Below are 15,132 nucleotides of genomic sequence, written 5' to 3' on the forward strand. Positions count from 1 at the left end.
CTTGGAGTTACAGACAGCAGAGTGGCGCAGGGGAAGCGTGCTGGGCCCATAACCCAGAGGTCGTTGGATGGAAACCATCCTCTGCTATGATTTAGGTTTCAAGCGAATCTTCGACTGATTCTTAATTCAAATGGAAGGCTGACACCCATTGGGACTACAGCTGTCTTTTCTAACTCTTTGGATATTCACCAGAGTAAGCATCTTTGAGTTACAGACAGCAGAGTGGCGCAGCGGAAGCGTGCTGGGCCCATAACCCAGAGGTCGATGGATCGAAACCATCCTCTGCTATGACTCAGGTTTCAAGCCAATCTTTGACTGATTCTTAATTCAAATGGAAGGCTGACACCCATTCAGACTACAGCTGTCTTCTCTAACTCTTTGGATATTCACCAGAGTAAGCATCTTCTAGTTACAGGCAGCGGAAGCGTGCTGGGCCCATAACCCAGAGGTCGATGGATCGAAACCATCCTCTGCTATGACTTAGGTTTCAAGCGAATCTTTGACTGATTCTTAATTCAAATGGAAGGCTGACACCCATTCAGGCTATAGCTGTCTTCTCTAACTCTGTGGATATTCACCAGAGTAAGCATCTTCTAGTTACAGGCAGCGGAAGCGTGCTGGGCCCATAACCCAGAGGTCGATGGATCGAAACCATCCTCTACTATGATTTAGGTTTCAGGTGAATCTTTGACTGATCTTTGGGAATTACACTTATGATTCGTGCTTAGCTGAGAGGTTAAACGTCTTATAAGTCAATCTACACAGTACAGTTGCAATCGATGCAACGCCCTGAAAATACAGTGACTTGAATGAATGAGAAATTTCATAGGTTTGTGCGTGACATTTTCATGGAACCCAGCATTCATGATATTGAAGCCAAAGGTCTGCCTATATGAGAACCCTCTAAATTTGGTGTTGTGTGAGCTCGGCTGTACATGAGGTGCTCAGGTATGTTGCAAACTACTTCATGATGAAACACAGGACCTTGCTATTATTTCTTTCCTTGCTTATTTATAGACGTATGAAGGAAAGTAAAAAAAGCCTTGTTTCCACCCTGTTTCGAACAGGGGACCTTTCGCGTGTGAGGCGAATGTGATAACCACTACACCATGGAAACTGCTGCAAGTCACAGACCTTTATCAAGACTTACAAGTACATTTTCGGCCGACGGAAAACATGATGCTCGCTAGTCTTATTGCTGTTACTAGCTGCATTGCATTTCTTGCCTTTTGTGGATGTTGTTATATCCCTTGTGCAAGTAGAATGTGTTCCACTTTGTAGCATGTTTTGTTTGTCGCAGCCCGCATTTCAAACGTTCTTCCTCTTAACCGAGTTCATAAATCTGTATTACTCCACAGGCATTGGTGGTTCAGTGGTAGAATTCTCGCCTGCCACGCGGGAGACCCAGGTCCGATTCCCGGCCAATGCAATCTGTTGATCTTGTTACATTTGAACTAATATTCATAAGGGACAAAAGCAATGTTTGTGACAACCGCAAGACACAGTCATTCCACCCAAAAGGCATATTGGACTCCCCGAATGCTGAAGCAGTGTACTTCTAGTTACGCCCATCCAAAGACAATGACATCGGGCTATCGTAACATGAGATTTTATAATTTTTTGGGGAGTAATTTATCACTTAAACTAGTCAGTCTCTGTGGCGCAATCGGTCAGCGCGTTCGGCTGTTAACTGAGAGGATGGTGGTTCAAGCCCACCCAGGGACGGGATTTTGACACGAGCACGGGGGTTCGAGGGTTTTCTTGTACAGCCCATGTCCTTCTCTAAGTTTGCAAAAAAGTTTCTAGTTAAAACGTGTGCTATGTTTGCAACATAACTTTCAAGCCAAGCTTGTTTAAACTAATGTAAATTACTGATAATCAATGCTATCGCCTCAAATTGGCTATCATTAATTGAATGAAGGGTTATAGGCATCGAGTTGAAATCCTATTTTTTTCCAGGCGCTGTTGGTGTCAGTCAAAGTGCCTGACTGTTAAGCAGAAGAGGTTGGGCTCAAATCCCGTCAGTGTCTTGATGTTAGTTCCATTACACTTTCTCAGTTTGTTTTCAAACCACGTGAATGTAAGACTAAATTCTATTCGTTTTGAATAAAATCCCAATGGATCCACAGAGTTTGATGATTACTACAATGTTTTCTTTAAAAAAAATGCCATTTAAAATGTGGACACAACCAGGACTCAGAAAGAAAGACTACTTCAGATGGGTTCCAAATCACTTTGTTACAAGTAGTTTGTCTGGATATTCACCAGAGTAAGCATCTTGGAGTTACAGACAGCAGAGTGGCGCAGGGGAAGCGTGCTGGGCCCATAACCCAGAGGTCGATGGATGGAAACCATCCTCTGCTATGATTTAGGTTTCAAGCGAATCTTCGACTGATTCTTAATTCAAATGGAAGGCTGACACTCATTGGGACTACAGCTGTCTTCTCTAACTCTTTGGATATTCACCAGAGTGAGCATCTTTGAGTTACAGACAGCAGAGTGGCACAGCGGAAGCGTGCTGGGCCCATAACCCAGAGGTCGATGGATGGAAACCATCCATCTTCAACCGCTTATCCGGAATCGGGTCGCGGGGACAGCAGCTCCAGCAGAGACCCCCAGACTTCCCTCTCCAGAGCAACATTTGCGACTTCCTCCTGGGGAATCCCGAAGCGTTCCCAGGCCAGAGAGGAGATGTAATCCCCCCATCTGGTCCTTGGCCTGCCGCGGGGCCTCCTCCCAGTGGGACGTGCAACGAGGACCTCCCTAGGGAGACGCTCGTGAGGCATCCGCACGAGATACCCGAACCACCTAAGCTGGCTCCTTTCCAAGCGAAGGAGCAGCGGCTCTACTCCGAGTCTCTCTCGGGTGACTGCACTTCTCACCCTATCTCTAAGGGAGATGCCAGCCACCCTTCTGAGGAAACTCATTTCGGCCGCTTGTATCCGCGATCTTATTCTTTCGGTCATTACCCACACTTCATGACCATAGGTGAGAGTAGGAATGTAGATAGCTCGGTAGACCGAGAGCTTTGCCTTCTGGCTCAGCTCCCGTTTCGTCACAACAGTGCGGCAGAGAGACTGCAATACTGCCCCAGCTGCTCCGATTCTCCGGCTGATTTCCTTCTCCATCTTTCCCTCACTCGTGAACAAGACCCCGAGATACTTAAACTCCTCCACCTGGGACAGAGTCCTGTCCCCTACCCGGACTGTAAAAACCATCGGTTTCCTGCTGAGAACCATGGCCTCAGATTTGGAGATGCTGATCCTCATTCCAGCCGCTGAACACTCGGCTGCGAACCGATCCAGTGAGAGCTGAAGGTCACGAACCGAAGGTGCCATCAGGACCACATCATCTGCAAACAGCAGTGACGCAACCTTTAGCCCCCCGAGACGTATACCCTCTCCGCCATGGCCACGACTCCGCCTAGAAATCCTGTCCATGAAAATCACAAACAGGATAGGTGACAGAGCGCAGCCCTGGCGGAGACCAACCCCCACTGGAAACGGATCCGACTTACATCCAAGCACCCGGACACAACTCTCGCTTTGGTTGTACAGAGATTGGATGGCCCTCATCAGGGTTCCCCTCACTCCGTACTCCCTCAGCACCTCCCACAACATCTCCCGAGGGACGCGGTCATACGCCTTCTCCAAATCCACAAAACACATGTAGACTGGATAGGCATACTCCCAGGCCCTCTCCAGGATTCCCGCAAGCGTAAAGAGTTGGTCAGTTGTTCCACGACCAGGACGGAATCCACATTGCTCCTCTTGAATCTGAGGTTCGACTATCGGCCGGACCCTCCTTTCCAGTACCTTGGCGTAAAATTTCCCAGGGAGGCTGAGTAGTGTGATACCCCTGTAATTAGCACACACCCTCTGGTCCCCCTTTTTGAAAAGGGGAACCACCACCCCAGTCTGCCACTCCCTCGGCACTGTCCCAGACTTCCACGCAATGTTGAAAAGGCGTATCAACCAAGACAGCCCATCAACACCCAGAGCCTTCAGCATTTCTGGACGGATCTCGTCAACCCCCGGAGCTTTGCCACTGTGGAGTTGTCTAACTACCTCAGTGACTTCACTCCGAGAGATCGACGTCGATCCGCCATCATCCTCAGGCCCTGCTCCTATCAGGGAGGGTGTGTCTGATGTATTTGGGTTCAGGAGTTCCTCAAAGTGCTCTTTCCAACGCCCCACGACTTCCTCACTTGAAGTCAGCAAAGTCCCATCCTTGCCGTACACAGCTTGGATGGTTCCCTGCTTACCCCTCCTGAGGTGCCGTATGGTCTTCCAGAACAGCTTTGGTGCCGCCCGATAGTCCTTCTCCATGGATTCCCCGAACTGCTCCCACACCCTCTGCTTAGCCTCGTCCACAGCCACGGCCGCTGCCCTTCGGGCCCGTCGGTACCTTGCAACTGCCTCCGGAGTCCCCCGGGATAACATACCCCGGTAGGACTCCTTCTTCAGTCGGACGGCTTCCCTGACCACCACTGTCCACCAGGGTGTTCGAGGGTTACCGCCCCTTGAGGCACCTAAGACCTTCTGGCCACAGCTCGCATCTGCAGCTTTAGCAATAGAGGCTTTGAACATTGCCCATTCCTGTTCAATGTCCCCAACCTCCACAGGGATGGCAGAGAAGTCCCGCCGGAGGTGGGAGTTGAAGTCCTTCCGGACAGAGGACTCCTCCAAACGTTCCCAGTTCACCCGCACTACACGCTTGGGTTTGCCAGGTCTGTCCAGAGGTTCCCCCGCCATCTAACCCAACTCACCACCAGATGGTGATCAGTTGACAGTTCAGCCCCTCTCTTCACCCGAGTGTCCAAAACATACGGCCTCAGATCAGCTGATACGATTACAAAATCGATCATTGATCTTTGGCCTAGGGTGCTCTGGTACCAGGTACACCTATGAGCATCCTTATGCTTGAACATGGTGTTTGTTATCGCAAGTCCGTGACTAGCACAGAAGTCCAATAACAATCCACCACTCAGGTTCAGATCAGGGAGACCGTTCCTCCCAATCACGCCAGTCCAAGTATCACTGTCATTGCCCACGTGCGCGTTGAAGTCCCCCAGCAAGACTATGGAATCCCCTGCCGGCTCCCCATACAGGACCCCATGCAAGGTATCCAAGAAGGCTGAATACTCTGAACTCCTGTTTGGTGCGTATGCACAAACAACAGTCAGAGTTTTCCCCCCTCCAACCCTAAGGCGAAGGGAGGCGACCCTCTTGTCCACTGGGGTGAACTCCAACGTACAGGCACTCAGCCGGGGACTCGTGAGTATCCCCACACCCGCCTGTGCCCTCAAACCCTGAGCAACTCCAGAAGTGAACAAGGTCCATCCCTTGTCCAGGAGTGTGGTTTCATCCTCTGCTATGATTTAGGTTTCAAGCGAATCTTCAACTGATTCTTAATTCAAATGGAAGGCTGACACCCATTGGGACTACAGCTGTCTTCTCTAACTCTTTGGATATTCACCAGAGTAAGCATCTTTGAGTTACAGACAGCAGAGTGGCGCAGCGGAAGCGTGCTGGGCCCATAACCCAGAGGTCGATGGATGGAAACCATCCTCTGCTATGACTTAGGTTTCAAGCGAATCTTTGACAGATTCTTAATTCAAATGCAAGGCTGAAACCCATTGGGACTACAGCTGTCTTCTCTAACTCTTTGGATATTCACCAGAGTAAGCATCTTTGAGTTACAGACAGCAGAGTGGCGCAGCGGAAGCGTGCTGGGCCCATAACCCAGAGGTCGATGGATCGAAACCATCCTCTGCTATGACTTAGGTTTCAAGCGAATCTTTGACTGATTCTTAATTCAAATGGAAGGCTGACACCCATTCAGACTACAGCTGTCTTCTCTAACTCTTTGGATATTCACCAGAGTAAGCATCTTCTAGTTACAGGCAGCGGAAGCGTGCTGGGCCCATAACCCAGAGGTCGATGGATCGAAACCATCCTCTACTATGATTTAGGTTTCAGGTGAATCTTTGACTGATTCTTAATTCAAATGGAAGGCTGACACCCATTGGGACTACAGCTGTCTTCTCTAACTCTCTGGATATTCACCAGAGTAAGCATCTTTGAGTTACAGACAGCAGAGTGGCGCAGCGGAAGCGTGCTGGGCCCATAACCCAGAGGTCGATGGTTTGAAACCATCCTCTACTATGATTTAGGTTTCAGGTGAATCTTTGGGAATTACACTTATGATTCCTGCTTAGCTGAGAGGTTAAACGTCTTATAAGTCAATCTACACAGTACAGTTGCAATCGATGCAACGCCCTGAAAATACAGTGACTTGAATGAATGAGAAATTTCATAGGTTTGTGCGTGACATTTTCATGGAACCCAGCATTCATGATATTGAAGCCAAAGGTCTGCCTATATGAGAACCCTCTAAATTTGGTGTTGTGTGAGCTCGGCTGTACATGAGGTGCTCAGGTATGTTGCAATCTACTTCATGATGAAACACAGGACCTTGCTATTATTTCTTTCCTTGCTTATTTATAGACGTAAGAAGGAAAGTAAAAAAAGCCTTGTTTCCACCCTGTTTCGAACAGGGGACCTTTCGCGTGTGAGGCGAATGTGATAACCACTACACCATGGAAACTGCTGCAAGTCGCAGACCTTTATCAAGACTTACAAGTACATTTTCGGCCGACGGAAAACATGGTGCTCGCTAGTCTTATTGCTGTTACTAGCTGCATTGCATTTCTTGCCTTTTGTGGATGTTGTTATATCCCTTGTGCAAGTAGAATGTGTTCCACTTTGTAGCATGTTTTGTTTGTCGCAGCCCGCATTTCAAACGTTCTTCCTCTTAACCGAGTTCATAAATCTCCATTATGCCACAGGCATTGGTGGCTCAGTAGTAGAATTCTCGCCTGCCACGCGGGAGACCCGGGTCCGATTCCCGGCCAAAGCAATCTGTTGATCTTGTTACATTTTAACCAATATTCATAAGGGACAAAAGCAATGTTTGTGACAACCGCAAGACACAGTCATTCCACCCAAAAGGCATATTGGACTCCCCGAATGCTGAAGCAGTGTACTTCTAGTTACGCCCATCCAAAGACAATGACATCGGGCTATCGTAACATGAGATTTTATAATTTTTTGGGGAGTAATTTATCATTTAAACTAGTCAGTCTCTGTGGCGCAATCGGTCAGCGCGTTCGGCTGTTAACTGAGAGGATGGTGGTTCAAGCCCACCCAGGGACGGGATTTTGACACGAGCACGGGGGTTCGAGGGTTTTCTTGTACAGCCCATGTCCTTCTCTAAGTTTGCAAAAAAGTTTCTAGTTAAAACGTGTGCTACGTTTGCAACATAACTTTCAAGCCACGCTTGTTTAAACTAATGTAAATTACTGATAATCAATGCTATCGCCTCAAATTGGCTATCATTAATTGAATGAAGGGTTATAGGCATCGAGTTGAAATCCCATTTTTTTCCAGGCGCTGTTGGTGTCAGTCAAAGTGCCTGACTGTTAAGCAGAAGAGGTTGGGCTCAAATCCCGTCAGTGTCTTGATGTTAGTTCCATTACACTTTCTCAGTTTGTTTTCAAACCACGTGAATGTAAGACTAAATTCTATTCGTTTTGAATAAAATCCCAATGGATCCACAGAGTTTGATGATTACTACAATGTTTTCTTTAAAAAAAATGCCATTTAAAATGTGGACACAACCAGGACTCGGAAAGAAAGACTACTTCAGATGGGTTCCAAATCACTTTGTTACAAGTAGTTTGTCTGGATATTCACCAGAGTGAGCATCTTTGAGTTACAGACAGCAGAGTGGCGCAGCGGAAGCGTGCTGGGCCCATAACCCAGAGGTCGATGGATGGAAACCATCCTCTGCTATGATTTAGGTTTCAAGCGAATCTTTGACTGATTCTTAATTCAAATGGAAGGCTGACACCCATTGGGACTACAGCTGTCTTCTCTAACTCTTTGGATATTCACCAGAGTAAGCATCTTTGAGTTACAGACAGCAGAGTGGCGCAGCGGAAGCGTGCTGGGCCCAAAACCCAGAGGTCGATGGATCGAAACCATCCTCTGCTATGACTTAGGTTTCAAGCGAATCTTTGACTGATTCTTAATTCAAATGGAAGGCTGACACCCATTCAGACTACAGCTGTCTTCTCTAACTCTTTGGATATTCACCAGAGTAAGCATCTTCTAGTTACAGGCAGTGGAAGCGTGCTGGGCCCATAACCCAGAGGTCGATGGATCGAAACCATCCTCTACTATGATTTAGGTTTCAGGTGAATCTTTGACTGATTCTTAATTCAAATGGAAGGCTGACACCCATTGGGACTACAGCTGTCTTCTCTAACTCTTTGGATATTCACCAGAGTAAGCATCTTTGAGTTACAGACAGCAGAGTGGCGCAGCGGAAGCGTGCTGGGCCCATAACCCAGAGGTCGATGGTTTGAAACCATCCTCTACTATGATTTAGGTTTCAGGTGAATCTTTGGGAATTACACTTATGATTCCTGCTTAGCTGAGAGGTTAAACGTCTTATAAGTCAATCTACACAGTACAGTTGCAATCGATGCAAAGCCCTGAAAATACAGTGACTTGAATGAATGAGAAATTTCATAGGTTTGTGCGTGACATTTTCATGGAACCCAGCATTCATGATATTGAAGCCAAAGGTCTGCCTATATGAGAACCCTCTAAATTTGGTGTTGTGTGAGCTCGGCTGTACATGAGGTGCTCAGGTATGTTGCAAACTACTTCATGATGAAACACAGGACCTTGCTATTATTTCTTTCCTTGCTTATTTATAGACGTATGAAGGAAAGTAAAAAAAGCCTTGTTTCCACCCTGTTTCGAACAGGGGACCTTTCGCGTGTTAGGCGAACGTGATAACCACTACACCATGGAAACTGCTGCAAGTCACAGACCTTTATCAAGACTTACAAGTACATTTTCGGCCGACGGAAAACATGGTGCTCGCTAGTCTTATTGCTGTTACTAGCTGCATTGCATTTCTTGCCTTTTGTGGATGTTGTTATATCCCTTGTGCAAGTAGAATGTGTTCCACTTTGTAGCATGTTTTGTTTGTCGCAGCCCGCATTTCAAACGTTCTTACTCTTAACCGAGTTCATAAATCTCTATTACTCCACAGGCATTGGTGGTTCAGTGGTAGAATTCTCGCCTGCCACGCGGGAGACCCGGGTCCGATTCCCGGCCAATGCAATCTGTTGATCTTGTTACATTTTAACCAATATTCATAAGGGACAAAAGCAATGTTTGTGACAACCGCAAGACACAGTCATTCCACCCAAAAGGCATTTTGGACTCCCCGAATGCTGAAGCAGTGTACTTCTAGTTACGCCCATCCAAAGACAATGACATCGGGCTATCGTAACATGAGATTTTATAATTTTTTGGGGAGTAATTTATCATTTAAACTAGCCAGTCTCTGTGGCGCAATCGGTCAGCGCGTTCGGCTGTTAACTGAGAGGATGGTGGTTCAAGCCCACCCAGGGACGGGATTTTGACACGAGCACGGGGGTTCGAGGGTTTTCTTGTACAGCCCATGTCCTTCTCTAAGTTTGCAAAAAAGTTTGTAGTTAAAACGTGTGCTACGTTTGCAACATAACTTTCAAGCCAAGCTTGTTTAAACTAATGTAAATTACTGATAATCAATGCTATCGCCTCAAATTGGCTATCATTAATTGAATGAAGGGTTATAGGCATCGAGTTGAAATCCCATTTTTTTTCCAGGCGCTGTTGGTGTCAGTCAATGTGCCTGACTGTTAAGCAGAAGAGGTTGGGCTCAAATCCCGTCAGTGTCTTGATGTTAGTTCCATAACACTTTCTCAGTTTGTTTTCAAACCACGTGAATGTAAGCCTAAATTCTATTCGTTTTGAATAAAATCCCAATGGATCCACAGAGTTTGATGATTACTACAATGTTTTCTTTAAAAAAAATGCCATTTAAAATGTGGACACAACCAGGACTCAGAAAGAAAGACTACTTCTGATGGGTTCCAAATCACTTTGTTACAAGTAGTTTGTCTGGATATTCACCAGAGTAAGCATCTTGGCGTTACAGACAGCAGAGTGGCGCAGGGGAAGCGTGCTGGGCCCATAACCCAGAGGTCGATGGATCGAAACCATCCTCTGCTATGACTTAGGTTTCAAGCGAATCTTTGACTGATTCTTAATTCAAATGGAAGGCTGACACCCATTCAGACAACAACTGTCTTCTCTAACTCTGTGGATATTCACCAGAGTAAGCATCTTCTAGTTACAGGCAGCGGAAGCGTGCTGGGCCCATAACCCAGAGGTCGATGGATGGAAACCATCCTCTGCTATGATTTAGGTTTCAAGCGAATCTTCGACAGATTCTCAATTCAAATGGAAGGCTGACACCCATTGGGACTACAGCTGTCTTCTCTAACTCTTTGGATATTCACCAGAGTAAGCATCTTGGAGTTACAGACAGCAGAGTGGCGCAGGGGAAGCGTGCTGGGCCCATAACCCAGAGGTCGATGGATGGAAACCATCCTCTGTTATGATTTAGGTTTCAAGTGAATCATTGACTGATTCTTAATTCAAATGGAAGGCTGACACCCATTCAGACAACAACTGTCTTCTCTAACTCTGTGGATATTCACCAGAGTAAGCATCTTCTAGTTACAGGCAGCGGAAGCGTGCTGGGCCCATAACCCAGGGGTCGATGGATGGAAACCATCCTCTGCTATGATTTAGGTTTCAAGCGAATCTTCGACAGATTCTCAATTCAAATGGAAGGCTGACACCCATTGGGACTACAGCTGTCTTCTCTAACTCTTTGGATATTCACCAGAGTAAGCATCTTTGAGTTACAGACAGCAGAGTGGCGCAGCGGAAGCGTGCTGGGCCCATAACCCAGAGGTCGATGGATTGAAACCATCCTCTGCTATGACTTAGGTTTCAAGCGAATCTTTGACTGATTCTTAATTCAAATGGAGGCTGACACCCATTCAGACTACAGCTGTCTTCTCTAACTCTTTGGATATTCACCAGAGTAAGCATCTTCTAGTTACAGGCAGCGGAAGCGTGCTGGGCCCATAACCCAGAGGTCGATGGATCGAAACCATCCTCTACTATGATTTAGGTTTCAGGTGAATCTTTGACTGATTCTTAATTCAAATGGAAGGCTGACACCCATTGGGACTACAGCTGTCTTCTCTAACTCTTTGGATATTCACCAGAGTAAGCATCTTTGAGTTACAGACAGCAGAGTGGCGCAGCGGAAGCGTGCTGGGCCCATAACCCAGAGGTCGATGGATTGAAACCATCCTCTGCTATGACTTAGGTTTCAAGCGAATCTTTGACTGATTCTTAATTCAAATGGAAGGCTGACACCTATTCAGACTACAGCTGTCTTCTCTAACTCTTTGGATATTCACCAGAGTAAGCATCTTCTAGTTACAGGCAGCGGAAGCGTGCTGGGCCCATAACCCAGAGGTCGATGGATGGAAACCATCCTCTGCTATGATTTAGGTTTCAAGCGAATCTTCGACAGATTCTCAATTCAAATGGAAGGCTGACACCCATTGGGACTACAGCTGTCTTCTCTAACTCTTTGGATATTCACCAGAGTAAGCATCTTTGAGTTACAGACAGCAGAGTGGCGCAGCGGAAGCGTGCTGGGCCCATAACCCAGAGGTCGATGGATCGAAACCATCCTCTGCTATGACTTAGGTTTCAAGCGAATCTTTGACTGATTCTTAATTCAAATGGAGGCTGACACCCATTCAGACTACAGCTGTCTTCTCTAACTCTTTGGATATTCACCAGAGTAAGCGTCTTCTAGTTACAGGCAGCGGAAGCGTGCTGGGCCCATAACCCAGAGGTCGATGGATCGAAACCATCCTCTGCTATGACTTAGGTTTCAAGCGAATCTTTGACTGATTCTTAATTCAAATGGAAGGCTGACACCCATTCAGACAACAACTGTCTTCTCTAACTCTGTGGATATTCACCAGAGTAAGCATCTTCTAGTTACAGGCAGCGGAAGCGTGCTGGGCCCATAACCCAGAGGTCGATGGATGGAAACCATCCTCTGCTATGATTTAGGTTTCAAGCGAATCTTCGACAGATTCTCAATTCAAATGGAAGGCTGACACCCATTGGGACTACAGCTGTCTTCTCTAACTCTTTGGATATTCACCAGAGTAAGCATCTTTGAGTTACAGACAGCAGAGTGGCGCAGCGGAAGCGTGCTGGGCCCATAACCCAGAGGTCGATGGATCGAAACCATCCTCTGCTATAAGCCTAAATTCTATTTGTTTTGAATAAAATCCCAATGGATCCACAGAGTTTGATGATTACTACAATGTTTTCTTTAAAAAAAATGCCATTTAAAATGTGGACACAACCAGGAATCAGAAAGAAAGACTACTTCAGAAGGGTTCCAAATCACTTTGTTACAAGTAGTTTGTCTGGATATTCACCAGAGTAAGCATCTTGGAGTTACAGACAGCAGAGTGGCGCAGGGGAAGCGTGCTGGGCCCATAACCCAGAGGTCGATGGATAGAAACCATCCTCTGCTATGATTTAGGTTTCAAGCGAATCTTTGACAGATTCTTAATTCAAATGGAAGGCTGACACCCATTCAGACTACAGCTGTCTTCTCTAACTCTTTGGATATTCACCAGAGTAAGCATCTTTGAGTTACAGACAGCAGAGTGGCGCAGCGGAAGCGTGCTGGGCCCATAACCCAGAGGTCGATGGATGGAAACCATCCTCTGCTATGATTTAGGTTTCAAGCGAATCTTTGACAGATTCTTAATTCAAATGGAAGGCTGACACCCATTCAGACTACAGCTGTCTTCTCTAACTCTTTGGATATTCACCAGAGTAAGCGTCTTCTAGTTACAGGCAGCGGAAGCGTGCTGGGCTCATAACCCAGAGGTCGATGGATCGAAACCATCCTCTACTATGATTTAGGTTTCAGGTGAATCTTTGACGGATTCTTAATTCAAATGGAAGGCTGACACCCATTGGGACTACAGCTGTCTTCTGTAACTCTTTGGATATTCACCAGAGTAAGCATCTTTGAGTTACAGACAGCAGAGTGGCGCAGCGGAAGCGTGCTGGGCCCATAACCCAGAGGTCGATGGATCGAAACCATCCTCTGCTATGACTTAGGTTTCAAGCGAATCTTTGACTGATTCTTAATTCAAATGGAAGGCTGACACCCATTCAGACAACAACTGTCTTCTCTAACTCTGTGGATATTCACCAGAGTAAGCATCTTCTAGTTACAGGCAGCGGAAGCGTGCTGGGCCCATAACCCAGAGGTCGATGGATGGAAACCATCCTCTGCTATGATTTAGGTTTCAAGCGAATCTTCGACTGATTCTTAATTCAAATGGAAGGCTGACACCCATTGGGACTACAGCTGTCTTCTCTAACTCTTTGGATATTCACCAGAGTAAGCGTCTTCCAGTTACAGGCAGCGGAAGCGTGCTGGGCCCATAACCCAGAGGTCGATGGATCGAAACCATCCTCTACTATGATTTAGGTTTCAGGTGAATCTTTGACTGATTCTTAATTCAAATGGAAGGCTGACACCCATTCAGACTACAGCTGTCTTCTCTAACTCTTTGGATATTCACCAGAGTAAGCATCTTCTAGTTACAGGCAGCGGAAGCGTGCTGGGCCCATAACCCAGAGGTCGATGGATCGAAACCATCCTCTACTATGATTTAGGTTTCAGGTGAATCTTTGACTGATCTTTGGGAATTACACTTATGATTCCTGCTTAGCTGAGAGGTTAAACGTCTTATAAGTCTATCCACACAGTACAGTTGCAATCGATGCAACGCCCTGAAAATACAGTGACTTGAATGAATGAGAAATTTCATAGGTTTGTGCGTGACATTTTCATGGAACCCAGCATTCATGACATTGAAGCCAAAGGTCTGCCTATATGAGAACCCTCTAAATTTGGTGTTGTGTGAGCTCGGCTGTACATGAGGTGCTCAGGTATGTTGCAATCTACTTCATGAAGCGTGCTGGGCCCATAACCCAGAGGTCGATGGATGGAAACCATCCTCTGTTATTATTTAGGTTTCAAGTGAATCATTGACTGATCTTAATTCAAATGGAAGGCTGACACCCATTCAGACAACAACTGTCTTCTCTAACTCTGTGGATATTCACCAGAGTAAGCATCTTCTAGTTACAGGCAGCGGAAGCGTGCTGGGCCCATAACCCAGAGGTCGATGGATGGAAACCATCCTCTGCTATGATTTAGGTTTCAAGCGAATCTTCGACTGATTCTTAATTCAAATGGAAGGCTGACACCCATTGGGACTACAGCTGTCTTCTCTAACTCTTTGGATATTCACCAGAGTAAGCATTTTTGAGTTACAGACAGCAGAGTGGCGCAGCGGAAGCGTGCTGGGCCCATAACCCAGAGGTCGATGGATGGAAACCATCCTCTGCTATGATTTAGGTTTCAAGCGAATCTTCGACTGATTCTCAATTCAAATGGAAGGCTGACACCCATTGGGACTACAGCTGTCTTCTCTAACTCTTTGGATATTCCCCAGAGTAAGCATCTTTGAGTTACAGACAGCAGAGTGGCGCAGCGGAAGCGTGCTGGGCCCATAACCCAGAGGTCGATGGATGGAAACCATCCTCTGCTATGACTTAGGTTTCAAGCGAATCTTTGACAGATTCTTAATTCAAATGGAAGGCTGACACCCATTGGGACTACAGCTGTCTTCTCTAACTCTTTGGATATTCACCAGAGTAAGCATCTTTTAGTTACAGACAGCAGAGTGGCGCAGCGGAAGCGTGCTGGGCCCATAACCCAGAGGTCGATGGATCGAAACCATCCTCTGCTATGACTTAGGTTTCAAGCGAATCTTTGACTGATTCTTAATTCAAATGGAAGGCTGACACCCATTCAGACTACAGCTGTCTTCTCTAACTCTTTGGATATTCACCAGAGTAAGCATCTTCTAGTTACAGGCAGCGGAAGCGTGCTGGGCCCATAACCCAGAGGTCGATGGATCGAAACCATCCTCTACTATGATTTAGGTTTCAGGTGAATCTTTGACTGATCTTTGGGAATTACACTTATGATTCCTGCTTAGCTGAGAGGTTAAACGTCTTATAAGTC

General features: G+C 46.5%; 9 non-coding genes across 9 annotated transcripts; 6 read left to right on the forward strand and 3 right to left on the reverse strand.

The window, feature by feature from the left end:
* Positions 1 to 1,044: 1,044 nt before the first annotated feature.
* Positions 1,045 to 1,117, reverse strand: trnav-cac (transfer RNA valine (anticodon CAC)). The gene has a single exon. It is a non-coding gene; the product is annotated as a tRNA-Val (tRNA).
* A 241-nt stretch (positions 1,118 to 1,358) lies between these two features.
* On the forward strand, positions 1,359 to 1,429 carry trnag-gcc (transfer RNA glycine (anticodon GCC)). The gene has a single exon. It is a non-coding gene; the product is annotated as a tRNA-Gly (tRNA).
* Positions 1,430 to 1,651: 222 nt separating this feature from the next.
* On the forward strand, positions 1,652 to 1,725 carry trnan-guu (transfer RNA asparagine (anticodon GUU)). Its single transcript has one exon. It is a non-coding gene; the product is annotated as a tRNA-Asn (tRNA).
* A 4,811-nt stretch (positions 1,726 to 6,536) lies between these two features.
* Positions 6,537 to 6,609, reverse strand: trnav-cac (transfer RNA valine (anticodon CAC)). Its single transcript has one exon. It is a non-coding gene; the product is annotated as a tRNA-Val (tRNA).
* Positions 6,610 to 7,143: 534 nt separating this feature from the next.
* On the forward strand, positions 7,144 to 7,217 carry trnan-guu (transfer RNA asparagine (anticodon GUU)). The gene has a single exon. It is a non-coding gene; the product is annotated as a tRNA-Asn (tRNA).
* Positions 7,218 to 7,985: 768 nt separating this feature from the next.
* Positions 7,986 to 8,057, forward strand: trnal-caa (transfer RNA leucine (anticodon CAA)). Its single transcript has one exon. It is a non-coding gene; the product is annotated as a tRNA-Leu (tRNA).
* Positions 8,058 to 8,815: 758 nt separating this feature from the next.
* On the reverse strand, positions 8,816 to 8,888 carry trnav-aac (transfer RNA valine (anticodon AAC)). Its single transcript has one exon. It is a non-coding gene; the product is annotated as a tRNA-Val (tRNA).
* Positions 8,889 to 9,129: 241 nt separating this feature from the next.
* trnag-gcc (transfer RNA glycine (anticodon GCC)) lies at positions 9,130 to 9,200 on the forward strand. Its single transcript has one exon. It is a non-coding gene; the product is annotated as a tRNA-Gly (tRNA).
* Positions 9,201 to 9,422: 222 nt separating this feature from the next.
* Positions 9,423 to 9,496, forward strand: trnan-guu (transfer RNA asparagine (anticodon GUU)). The gene has a single exon. It is a non-coding gene; the product is annotated as a tRNA-Asn (tRNA).
* Positions 9,497 to 15,132: the final 5,636 nt, after the last annotated feature.

The sequence above is a fragment of the Entelurus aequoreus genome, linkage group LG18 (genome assembly GCF_033978785.1).
Source record: "Entelurus aequoreus isolate RoL-2023_Sb linkage group LG18, RoL_Eaeq_v1.1, whole genome shotgun sequence".
NCBI classification, from domain to species: Eukaryota; Metazoa; Chordata; class Actinopteri; order Syngnathiformes; family Syngnathidae; genus Entelurus; species Entelurus aequoreus.